Raw genomic sequence first — 12,048 nt, 5'->3', positions numbered from 1 at the left:
AAGATAAAGAAATAAAATAGGACACAGATAACACAAAGATTTAACGTGGTTCACCCAGAATGGGTTACGTCCACCATACACAGCCATCCAATCTTTCTTATTATCCAACCAAAATAGTACATCAACCTTACAATACCTTAAGCATCCTAGCTGCTTATAACATGCATTTTTAGGGCAAAAACAAAGTCGGCCTTTTTAGGATTTTATTACAATGTTGGTTTTCATCAACAAAAAAAATAGGTCAAAAAAATAAGGGTTTTATTACAATGTCAAAGCAAGGATACGTGCTGAGTGTACAGTACTTTGCTGATCAGTCGCCACATTTCAACAATCTCCCACTTGGAGACTGATCAGGCTCCACACCGAAGAATCGCCCACTTGGAGACTGATCAGGCTCCACACCGAAGAATCGCCCACTTGGAGACTGATACTACACGACACCACTGTACATAAAACATCTGTTGGATAAAACACTAGGACTCGACTGGTATAAATTCCACAATTATCAATCAAGAAGACCAACAGAAACTGATGAAGAAATCAGCTTCTCCTGTGGAACTACCTTCATGAACATATTGGCAGGATTCTCACTTGTGTGAATCTTCTCAAGCCGTAACTGACCCTCCTCCAAAATAGTCTGGATGAAGTGGTACCTGAGCTGAATGTGATTTGTCCTTGAATGAAAAGCAGAGTTCTTCGCAAGATGAATGGCACTCTGGCTATCAGTATACAATGGGCGATCCTCTTGTGTCTAACCTAATTCCTCCAGAAAACATTGTAACCAAATCATCTCCTTGCTGGCTTCTGTAGCAGCAACATACTCAGCTTTAGTGGTTGAAAGTGCAACAACCTTTTGCAACCTAGAATTCCAACTGACTACAGTTCCCCCTATAGTAAAAATGTACCCTGTAGTACTCCTTCATGAATAAATATCACCTACTAGATCAGAGTCAACAAATCCACTCAGAGAAGCGTTAGATCCTTTGAAACATAATGCCTTCATAGTGGTTCCTTTCAAATACTGAAGGATCCATTTCACAGCTTTCCAATGTTTCATACCTGGATTACTCATAAACCTGCTCACAACTCCCACTGCATGTGCAATATCTGGCCTTGTGCATACCATTGCATACATCAGACTACCAATATGGGATGTTAGACATTTTATTAACCTCTTCCTGTGCCTTTGGGCACATCTCCTTAGTGAATTTGAAATGACTAGCCAAAGGTGTACTAACTGCTTTTGCATCCTGCATGTTAAATCTTTTCAACACCTTCTTTATATACTCACTTTGGGACAAATTCAAGGTTCTATTTTTCCTGTCTCGTGTAATCCTCATACCGATAATTTTCTTAGCTGCACCCAAATCCTTCATAGAAAATGACCTGGCTAATTTTTATTTAAGATCATTTATATGCTGCATGTTAGACCCAACAACAAGCATGTCATCAACATAAAGCAACAAGATAATATAACTGCCATTATCCAATCTTGTAAAATATACACAATGATCAAAATGACATCTATGATAACCATGTTTAGCCATGAAACTATCAAATTTTAAATACCATTGTCGGGGTGCTTGCTTTAGGCCATACAAAATTTTCTTCAACCTGCACACCAAGTTCTCCTTACCTTTGACCTCATATCCTTGTGGTTGCAACATGTAAATTTCCTCCTCCAAATCTCCATGGAGAAAAGCTATTTTGACATCTAATTGTTCAATATGTAAATCATCTGTAGCCACAAGACTAAGTACAGTTCTAATTGAAGTTATTTTTACAACTGGAGAAAATATTTCATCATAATCTATACCCTTTTTTTGTGAAAAACCTTTTACCACAAGTTTGGCCTTATATCTTTTCTGACCTCCTTCCTCCTCCTTCAGCCTATAAACTCATTTTTTAGGAAAATCTCTTTTTTCTATAGGTAAAGGGACTAAGTCCCAAGTCTTATTTTTCATCAAGGAGTTCATCTCCTCTTTCATGCCTAGCTGCCACTGTTGTTTGGCATCCACCTGCATTGCTTCTTCATATTCTTGGGGTTCACCAGAATCAATTAATAAAATAGAATACAAAGAAGGAGAAAATCTTTCAGGGGGTCTACTTGACCTTGTAGAACATCTAACACTTGTAGGAGTTTGTGGGATAATCTATTGTTGTTGAGCATCAGGTACCTATGGCATTTCATTTTTCAGGAATCTCATCCAACACCACATATTCTTGTTTGTCCGGTTCATGCTTCTTTTCCTGGATCTGTTCTTTATACATAACCTTCTCATTGAATATAACATCTCTACTTCTAATTATTTTCTTATTTTCAAAATCCCATAACCGATAGCCATATTCATCTATCCCATATCCAATGAAGGTACATTTCTGAGATTTAGCATCAAGCTTGGTTCTGTTTTCTTTATCAACATGGACAAAGGCTTCACAACCAAAGGTTTTTAGAAAAGAATAAATTACCTTTTTACCAGTCTATGCCTCCTCTGGAATACCACCATCCAAAGGGGTTGAAGGTCCTCTATTTATCAAATAGAGAGCAATATGTACAGTATCTACCCAAAAATGTAAGGGCAATCCAACATGAAATCTCATGCTCCTTGCGCGTTCCATGATAGTCCTATTCATTCTCTCTGACACATCATTTTCCTTTGGAGTTCCTAGAACTATCTTCTTCTTTCGAATCCCATTTAAGGAGAAATAATCTTCAAATGATTTGCTGCAATACTCGCCTCCATTATCCGATTTGAGACACTTCAACTTTTTTCCTGTCTCATTCTCAACCAAAGCTTTCCATTTCTTAAAAGTTTCAAAAAATCTGATTTTTGTTTTAGGAAATATACCCATGTTTTTATAGTTGAGTCATCAATAAAAATAACATAATAACAAGAGCCACCAAGAGATGATACCTGAGTCGGTCCCTATACATCTGGATGTACAAGCTCTAACTTCTCACTCTTCTTCTCTTTCCCAACCTTGAGAAATTTGACTCTTTTCTGTTTGCCATAAACATAGTTTTCACAGAACTCTAAATCAATCTTATTTAGTCCTGGCAATAGATTTTTGGAGTGAAGGATTTTCATCCCTTTCTCACTCATGTGCCCAAGCCTATGGTGCCACATTATCGAATTTGTTCTTGCAACATCTATTGTTGTTGTCCCTGCAGTAACTTTATTTGTAGCAGCTAAGGTAGAGTAAGTGTTACCAGTACACATATATAATGTGCCTACCTTCACACCTTTAGCTACTACTAATGATCCTTTAGTGACCTTCCAGATACTTTCTAAGAAGGTAACTATGCAACCTTCACTACCTAGTTGCCCTGCAGAAATTAAATTTCTTCTTAAATTAGGAACATGTCTTACCTCCTGCAGAAACTAGTCATTTCCATTCTGCAACTTGATCTTTATCTTTCCTTTTCCAACAATTTGACAGAGCTCATCATCACCCAAATATAACTATCCAAAATCACCTTGAACATAATCTAGAAAATATTTTCTATGGGGTGTAGCATGAACTGAAGCCCCAAAATCTATTACCCAGGAATCATTAACATTATCCAAACATAAGATTAAAGCATCTTGTAAAGTATTACTTGCAATATTAGCTTCCTTATTGTCATTTTCATTTTTGTCTCCTTCTTTGTTTTTTTGAGACTAACAGTCTTTCTTTAGATGACCAGACTTTCTGTAGTACCAACAATATCATCAAATACCAAAGTATTTTTACCAGAGACAATGTTACTTACAGCCATAACCAAGCTATTCCAACTTTCTAGCAAAGAACATAAAATCAAGAGAGCCCTAACCTCTTCTGCAAAGGTAATTTTTACCAAAGACAATTGACTAGTAATTGTATTAGATTTATTTAAGTGCTCCACTACAGATCCTCCCTCACTCATTTTCAAATTAAACAAATGCTTCATAAGAAATACCTTATTTGAAGCCGAGGGTTTCTCATACAACTTAGCCAATGTCACCATCAAATCTACAGTCATTTTTGCTTCTGTAATATTGAATGCTACAGACGGTGCAAGGCACAATTGAATGGATCCTAGTGCCTTTCTATCTAAAATGTCCCACTCTTCATCTGACATTGTGGTCGCTTTCTTTGCCTTTCCTTCCAATGGCCGCCACAAATCCTTTTGATATAGGTAATCCTCCATCTGCATTTTCCATAACTGATAGTTCTAGCCGTTAAACTTTTCAACCTTGAATTTGGAATCCTCCATTGCTCCCACTCAAATCTGAAAGTCTTGCCAATTTATAGAAAACCTCACTTTGATACCAATTGTTAGGGTTTCAAGCAGATCTGAAGCAAATATGAACTAACAATCATATGCAGATTTAAATACAAAAGATAAAGAAATAAAATAGGACACAAATAACACAGAGATTTAATGTGGTTCACCCAGAATGGGTTACGTCCACCATACACAGCCATCCAATATTTCTTATTATCCAACAAAAATAGTACATCAACCTTACAATGCCTTAAGCATACCAGCCACTTATAACATGCATTTTTAGGGAAAAAACAAAGTCGACCTTTTTAGGGTTTTATTACAATGTTGGTTTTCATCAACAAAAAAAATACGTCCAAAAAAAGGGTTTTATTACAATGTCAAAGCAAGGATACGTGTTGAGTGTATAGTACTTTGTTGATCAGTCGCCACATTTCAACATCCATAATATTTGTGTATTTGTCAAGCATTCATAATTCAACATTCTCAAGCATTCAAGGCAATATTTCATCCTTCAAGAATTATAGAGAAAAGTTACATCAATCTTCATGCAAGCATGTGTGTTTCATTAGGTCTATCATGTTCATGTGTTTGTCATGCCATTGCATTCAATAAAAATAATTACATTCAAAGATCATTTCATCATCAATCTTTCTATCAACCATTACAAATCTGAGGTATATATCCTACGATTTACTTTAGTATTTTACTATTCAATTCAAGGTTAATTCCTAAACCAGGGTTTGAACCAAGGCAAATCCATAACCCTTTATTACATTTTTCTATGTGTAGGGAATTAACTCAGGAGCTATACTCAGAGATCCTAATAGAGTTGATGATGGTGAGCAGGTTCAACTTTAGATGGAGCAAAAATTGGAGGACTTGGGCGAATCTTTTCTACTTGATCTTAGAAAATCAACCCAAAATTTTTAGAGAAGGTTTTGATTCTCTTCTTCTTCCCTGATCCCTATTTGTGGCTCTGTTGGATACTCATAGCAATTTTTTTTTACTATTTCTCCTCAATTATCCTGTATCTTGCCCTAATTTCACAATTCACTTTTAAATTTCAACTAGAAAGAGAGTGAAAAACTAAAACTAGTGATTCTAATAAGAATTTCAACCCTTTCCCATTTGGATTGTGGCTAGATCTATTGGATTCATCTTTCTTTCAATGTATTGGTCTTGTAGGTAAGATTAGTTTTTTTATTATCTTTATTAGTGAAACCCTAATTTTACACACCAATACATTTTGGTGAATCCGACGCTTCTTACATTTTGCATATTTCCAATTTGGTGTTTTCAGATCTAATTTTTCATAATTTCATTGCATACATTGAGTGAGAATTTCTTTATAGATTTGATAAATAGAGTTGTTATCTTGCTTTGCTAATTCAATTTCAAACTTAATAAAAGATCTCCATAATGTTCCCTTTTATGCATATGATTATAGTTCATGTTTTTCTTTCACACATAAATATGATTTACCCCCTCCTAAGGATTCTCCTACCCATGAGGACACTTTAGTGCAAGAAGAGATTATTAAGACTTCTTTTAAAACTTTCTCTCTTGAGGGTGAAATTTTGATGAATGATGTTGATCTTTCTCCTAAAAAGTCCCCCTCACAAGGATATCCTAGAGGAAAAGGATGAGATCATAAATACCTTTTGTAATGTCAGTTTACCCTCCATACATGGTATTCCTCCTAGAGATGAAGCGTTAATGAGTTTTTGTACACCTCCTAAAATACCTTTTATTTACAAGGAAGGAGACAAAATAATAACAATACATTCAAAACAATGCCAAGTATTTTTTAATAGTTGTACACGATCCATGGCTTGAAAATTGATGCAATATTTCCACTTGTTTATATTCTTATGACTAACAAAACAAGACTTGCTTATACACAAGTACTTGTAGAATTTAAATAGCTTCAACCTAATCTAAACCCGAAAAGTATACTTATTGATTTTGAATTAGGTTTCATGGGAGCTATGTCTTAAATTTTTCCAAATGTTGATATTTGGAGATATTTTTTCCATTTCTCTAAATGCTTGTAGAGAAAAGTTCAAGAAGAGTGTCTACAAACACATTATAGTGTCGATGAAGTCTTTGCATTTCAGATCAAGAAACTTGCTGCATTAGCTTTCATGCCTCAAATAGATGTAATTGATGCATTTGACACACTTCTACAATCTCATTATATAACACATGAGGATAATTTGCAAGGAATGATTGATTATGTTGAAGACACCTGGATTGGTAGACTAACCATAAGAGGCAATAGACGATCGCCCAAGTTTCCAATCGCAATGTGGAATTGCTATTCAGCTATTTAGGATGATCTTCCCAAAACCAATAATGCTATTAAGGGATGGCGCAAACGATTTAGTAATTTTTTTCAAGCATCACATAGCTCAGCCTAGAAATTCATCAAAGAAGTAAAAAAAGAACAAGGTCTCCAAGAGAATAAAATAAATAAATATATGACCAAATGTATTGGACAACCAAGCAAGAAAAAATACTGTGATCTCAAAGAAAGACTAAAAAGACTGGTTGATGGTTATGACAACCGTAACATTTTAGCTTATTTAAGAGGTATCACTCGTAATTTGGCATTGTAATTGATTATTTGAATAATAAAGCTTTTTTGCCAATGTACATATAATTTGTAAATTTTGTTTTCCTTCCTCTATAATCTTATGGGGATATCCTGTCAATGGGTTATTTTTACTGGGGGTTATTTTTGCCTTGGGTTATTTTGATGTGGGGTTGTTTTTTAAATGTATTATTTTGAATGGGTTATTGTGTCATGGGATATTTTGATTGGGATATTATATAATGTAACCCCATGGTACAACCCCACAATGCCATCCAACCACAAAATATTTTGCCAGACTTGACATATTCCTCCATCAAAATAATGTAATATTCTATTTGTTGAAAGCACATTTTTATTTATGCATAGTTGAGAGAATATTTTAGGTGAGAGAGAATATTCTACTTGGTGACATCAACACTGCTTCAATAGGCCCCTTTAATAAATTCCCCCCCTCTCCATTTGCATTTTGGTTTTTGTAGGAAAACTTCAAAATGCCATAACTTAGGCTTAGAAGCTTCATTTTGTGACATTTTTTTTTTATTTGGGGTAAAATTTTATGATTTTCACAATGCTTCAATTAGTTTTTAATTTTGGTTTTTTCTTTATTTTAGAAATTATAGACTCTCATAGGTGTTACTAAGTAGTCCTCATTTTGAGAACTTCCAAGGCTCTATTCTTGCTTCTTTAGTAAATTTTTTAGATTTTTTTCAAAGTACATGATTTTTTCTTTACTTTGTAGTTGCATGATCTAATTGATCCCATTCTATGTAAAAAACATACTTTGAACTTGAGGCCAAATTTGACATCTATATATACCAAGGATAACTTTAAGAAACCCCCCTCTGGGTAAAGGTGTAAAATCCTAGCGAATCTTTCATTTTTTTGGGGAAAAATATTATTTTTTTGACGATTTTTTTTAATAGGGGAAAAATATTAAATTTTGTTGGCAATTTTTTCTCAGTTGCATAAGAATTGTACAAAAATCAAGGCAAATTTTTCATTGTTTTGGGAAAAAAAAAACTTTCTTGGCAAATCTTTTTCTTTTGTGTGATTTTTTTTGAAAAATTAAGGTGAATATTTCATTATTTTGGGGGAAAAATAATAATTACATTGGCAATTTTTTTCATATTGCATGAAAAATGTAGAAAAATTAAGGCGAATCATTCATTATTTTTGAAGGTAAATAATAATTACATCAGCGAATATTTTTCAATCACATAAAAATTGTAAAATAATTAAGGCGAATCTTCCATTACTAATTGGAGAAAAAAACTAATATAGAAAACACATCACATCTTAGCTATAAGTGTCCTGCATATTTGTATGAAAACTTTTAGAAATCTACTTTTTGGCACGAATGAAATCTTGATCGAGGATTCTCTGTTATCCTTTTGTATAGAAAATATCGTGTGTGTTAGAGGAAGAAAAATACGGAGGATAGCACATACTTAATATTCAATGAGAAGCTACCGGTATTAATCTGTGTTGAGGTCTATGAGTCATGTATAGGTGTCAGGACTATTGGAATGAAAGGTTTCTTGTGGAATGAGAGAAAAGTAAATCTCACATAGATTAATACAGTATGTGAAATAGTCCAAAGTATAGACCTAATTGTTAGTTGCCACAACTTTGCAAATCAAGAAATAGGGTCATATTCACATGTTGCATTTCAAAATGTAGAAGATATAATTTATATAAATCGCATGCTAAATTTTAGATTGTAGAAGATAGACATATTTATAGGATAAGTTTTTAGGAAGTGTTGTTGCCTTGCTTGCAAAGGTTTTAAAATGGAGTGCATAGAAGGTGTAGCTAAATTCTGGCATAAGGAGATATGGTTGAAGGTTTGCAGATGCCATTAAGTAAAGAAGATTGATGACTTACCTTGTATCCAAAGGGATTTTAAAATAGCCAAAGGTTCCCAAAGGGATTTTAAAAGTCTTGAATGCAACTACAAACTTTGGTTGCAGCTGCAAATAATTTTGATCTCTCTATCAACCACCATTTCACCCTTATAATGGGTGGAATGCAGAGAGAAAGCTGGGTGAAGACACTAGAGATTTGGTTTTGGAGTCAAGCATCTCTGCTTGATCAAAACTCTCAAAGTTCTCCCCTACCAAGAAATGCAATGAGAATCTTGTATCCTAGTATTCTTTGCATCAATAACCATAATTGTGCGATAGTGGCATGACTCATAAGGTAGTTCACATTCATAGAAGCTTTCTGTGTCTCGACAACAAATCTTTCATGTATACTAGCCTGGTTGTTTTATGATATCATATACATGTAATACATGTTACACATTCTTGTAAACAACTAGTAGCTTGTTGCATTCCTTATGATTATTAAAGGAATACCAAGGATATAAAGAAGGATTCTAAAATTTTCTTATCTCCGGGGAGAGTAGAAACATAGATTTATCTTGTCTATTTGTGTAGGATGGTTTCATGGTGAAAGAAATTAGAATGTACATTTTCTCTCAGTAGTTTTTCAATTAATTAATGAATATCAATAGACTACTATATTATTCCTAATATTGTCTCCATTTTTACTTTCAGATGTTACATGAATGATGAATTATAATATTAAGGATATTTTGTTTTGTCTTAGCAATTTCCTTGTCATTGTGTGATCCTTGTCAATGTGTTAATGGTAGGCATTAATGCTCGAGTGGTTCACACTCACTCATTTGAAAGAATATTCTACTTGGGTTTACATTCTTGATCTCAAATTCAACTTTGTCACTGTAACTTGTATAAAAAATTAGAAAAATAAAAGAAGATATATATACTATTAATATATACCGCACAAGGAAACTTATGGTAAGTATGCATTTAATGAGACATTTATGAGGAAGCTAATGGAATTCCTTAAAATTGGGAATTGGGGTATTAACGTATTTCCATATTACATGTCTGAGTTGGAAACACAAAAGTGGGAGTGATGAACACGCTGATTATGCTTAGGGAAACTAAACAATAGATAAAATTTGTAGGTGAAGTCATTGATAAATGGTTAGGAGGGGTCTTGGTGAATGACCACCCATGCATAATGCATGCGGTCAAGATAGTGTTGAGGTTGGAGTTTCTAATGGCATCTTACAGGTATAGGGTCAGTTCAAACATTTTGACCTTTTTTCTTGCCATGGTGCTATATGCGATGGTTTCTAAGGATTGAGCAAAAAAACTCACCCAGAAGTTGTTTGAGCATGCATATTTGCGCGATATTGATGTAGTGATCGATAATGTGGATTAGAACCTCCTCATTCCCCTCCCACATAAATATTACATCGAGGGGTTTCTAAATTTTTTGATTGTGCAAAAACAAGATGCCAAGTTGTTGTAGAGGTGGAGGAGTGATATACTATGTAATATCAATTTCCTCTTGTATGTAGCCAAAATCAAAGAACTTGAGGAGGATGATTGGCATTGGGACTACCTGACCACTGAAGGGTTGCTAGATGAAGATTAAAATGATTAGGAAGATGCAGCTAAGATTGTAGGGGCACTGCAGCTAGGTAGCAAAGATGAATGGATTGAGGATGACAAACACGGTGTGGAGGAAATTGTAGCAACCGAAGCTCATGCTAACTGCAGACAGGACTGCCCGCTCATCTTACAAGCCAAGAAAGTTAGGCAAGACACAATAAATGAGGAACATGAGCAACAAGGTGGGCTTGAAATGTCTCCTGGTCCTGAAGTATGGTGCAACTGCTTCATTCTATTTTGAATTTTGTATTGTGGGTTACAGGTTGTTAATTTTTTTGTTAAGTACTTGTGCCATATTTTATGTCACTAATGGACTTTCAATTGGAAAATATTTTTAGGTACAAGATAAATATTGTTGTATCTTTATTTTTAATGTTATCTTAGTATAATGGGTGCTGGCCCTACCCAATTATTAACCTATCATATGCAAGTTATTTCATGATAATTTTATTTCTAGAAATTTTTGATGTATGGTTTGATTCATTTTAGAAGTGGGTGAAGTTGTATTTGTAATTTTGTATGAGATGGGTTTCAATTTTGGTTTTGTTATTGGATTTTTCCCTACTGCACTATTAAACCGATACATGTTATAGCTAGGATTTCAAAATAAAACTTAAAACAATTCACTCTGCAACTTTGTTACTATAGATGATCAATTAGGTTGATAAGATCATGAAATTGAAAGAAAGAATTTAAGAAAGCAATGATTAATGTAACAAATGCAACTATAGCCCATGTAGAAAACCCTTATAATGGTAAATTCAAATTAAAATAATGTGTACTAGTTTAATGTCTTTAATTTTATTATTTTTTATTTTTCATAATTTATAAAAACCTTCGACACTGTGGAGTTAGCTTCATCGAGCACTTCTGACTAACTCCAAAATCACGCGAAGGTCTTGGCCATTGATCTTATAGAAGAAAACCACACATTATCACACTTAGGAGATGAACATTCTAGACCCATATCCTAGCCATGTTACTGTTGTCACAAAGGATTGCACCCATGATGACTAAGTGTAAAACCCAGCTATCTTCTGAAACATGGGAATACTTTCAGCCTCGTGGGTTGCCTATATTGAAAGTAGACTTTGAAGATTAGGTTGACTTCTTGTCTGATGAATCTCCTGCAAATAACTTTTTGTCAAGAAAAAGGATAGAAGGAATACTGAAATTGAACCTATCCTAGGAGGTGATGCACCAAATGTTTTATCTGAGACTTGCAACCAGCTTAACTAAAAAAACCCTTCAATAAAATAGACCCGAATCTCTCACAGATCAACTAAACAATCAAATGCATAAGTATTTCCTAGGAAGGACTAAATTCAAACCTTGCTTGGAGGAAAACAATGTGTTTTTATAGCTTCAAGTTTATCAAAATCAGCTACAGAACCTAAGACCTGCACCTATCATGTATCTTCCTACACCAATCATATTTGAATGAGACATACTTAAAGGATTGAGCATAAATCACAATAAATCATCAGATCATTCATCTATGATAAGGAATAGACAAGTATTGAGAAGGAAAAATAACTGCTATTTTAATGAAAATAATGAAGTCTATTGCTACAAAACTCAAAAAATAAGCTACAATACTATCCTTAATGATGTTGTGGTGCATAAGATGTGTACCTTTGATTTCACTGTCCTTATTCAAGAAGTTGTATCATAATCAATTTCAAATTTTCTCTTTCACTATTTTGGTGAAA

The sequence above is a fragment of the Cryptomeria japonica genome, chromosome 9 (genome assembly GCF_030272615.1).
Source record: "Cryptomeria japonica chromosome 9, Sugi_1.0, whole genome shotgun sequence".
NCBI lineage: Eukaryota > Viridiplantae > Streptophyta > Pinopsida > Cupressales > Cupressaceae > Cryptomeria > Cryptomeria japonica.
The sequence above is the reverse complement of the archived record's forward strand: the minus strand, read 5'-3'. Positions refer to the sequence as shown.